The following is a 1,923-nucleotide window of genomic DNA, read 5'->3' on the forward strand; positions in this document are numbered from 1 at the left end:
TTAGAAACCCTATACAGCATCACTATGGGTCAGAACTGAATCAATGGCACTGAGCAACAACTATATATATAAAACACTACCACCAGTGTTCTTTGCAATGTATATGGTGGCACAATGTTTAAGATCTGGTAACTAACTGAAAGGCCAGAAGGTCAAACCCACCAGCCACTCCATGGGAGAAAATATCTAATAGTCTATTGGCATAAAGATTGTAGCCTAGGAAACTCCAAGGGGCAGTCTTAAAAGGCCCTATACAGTCGCTATGACTTGGAATCAACTCAAAGGCACATAATATACACATGCAAAATCTTTAAAAAAAAAGCATTTTAGAATTCTTATCATCTTCTTGATAAATCCAATTTCTATTTCTCACTAAGACATTCAGTTTTTAAATGTGTCTTTCTGAATAAACCTCATTGTGAATAAAGCTTTTATTTAGGATTCTGTTTTTCATTCAACTAAATAGATGAAAAAATAGCCCTGATTTTTATCCAAGTATCAGACATATTTCAAAATAAGACAAAGACATACTAGTTTTATTGTTTTCCCAAAACCATTCAATTATGGGCATCAGATAATTTCCTAGCAATGAAGAACATAGTGTAGAGTTTAAGGTAGCTGCTTAACCTGAACATTGGCTTTCCTTTTACATACATTAGGATTCTGGTAGTACTTTTAATATCAAGGCATTTAATAAGTTTATGAAAATTTCTTTCCTTTAAAGTTTGGCTTAAAAGGACAGAGTAGGGGAAAAAAAGCATTAAGAGTCAAATGAGGGTTTGTAGACCATTAGCTGGTAAATATTTTAAATCTACAGCTCATTTTCAAGCTTGTGTTATGAAACTAGTTCTATCATGGAGGTTCCTTTGAGGGCAATTAAGTATCTGGACTCAAAGGAGTCCTTAAAAAGTTAGGGAAAATATTTTTAGAAGACTAAAGTCAAGGAATTTTCACTTAGGAGACATAACAGTGATCACTAATGTTCAAGAAAATGCACCCAGTTGTTCACTCCTATCTCACTATTCCACAGCCACATAGTATTTGGAAACTTTCAGAAGTTGGTCCTTCCCATATTTCCTACCTCACAGCTAATACTGCTATAATCAGGGCTTGGCAGCTCCATCTCCATATCCCAGTTTCTTAGTCAAGCCCAGCCATGGTCTCTACCTTCCCTACCTGGTGGATATTGAAATTAATCCATATTTTCAGGAGTTAAAATAATTTCTGGAATCCTGGTGTAGCACTGTAAGATAAGCATTGGACTGCTAACCACAAGGTCAGCAGTTCAAATCCACCATCTGCTCTTCAGAAAACCTATATAAGAATGATGAGTCAGAACCAACTCAACGACACTAAACACCAACAACATGTGACACTGTAGGATAAGCACTGGACCACGAAGTCAGCAGTCCAAACACCAAGCCACTCATCAGAAACCCTATACAGGGTAGCTATGAACTGGAACCAATTCAATGGGACTTAACACAACAAAATTTCAAGACACCCATGAAGATCTGTAGTTTAGCAGGGCTTCAAACTAGTTCAAACTGGTTCCATCATGGACCAACAAAAAGAAACCAGAACAGACCCCAATTTTTCAAATATGGAAGATACAGAACAATAACTAGAACAGAGAATCAACTTGACCCAGTCAAGTTGACACGTATTTTGGACAGACAAAATTCAATACATGATAGCAGATCAGGTCCTGGTCTGAGGCTCTATGTCACTTCCTCTACACACTCAAGAGTCACCTCTTTATTATCCCAGCTATCTCTCAGTCAAGTTTAAATCAACTATCCTTGTTTTGTCCATGTTATGGACTCTTTAAAGTAAAATTAAGAGTTTAACCCAGACTGACTTCTTCCCATTTCTCAGAGAGTTTCTAGATTGCTTTTTCTAATTCCATATTGTTATTGTTGT

This window comes from Chrysochloris asiatica, unplaced genomic scaffold, assembly GCF_000296735.1.
Source record: "Chrysochloris asiatica unplaced genomic scaffold, ChrAsi1.0 scaffold00169, whole genome shotgun sequence".
In the NCBI taxonomy this organism is placed as follows: Eukaryota; Metazoa; Chordata; class Mammalia; order Afrosoricida; family Chrysochloridae; genus Chrysochloris; species Chrysochloris asiatica.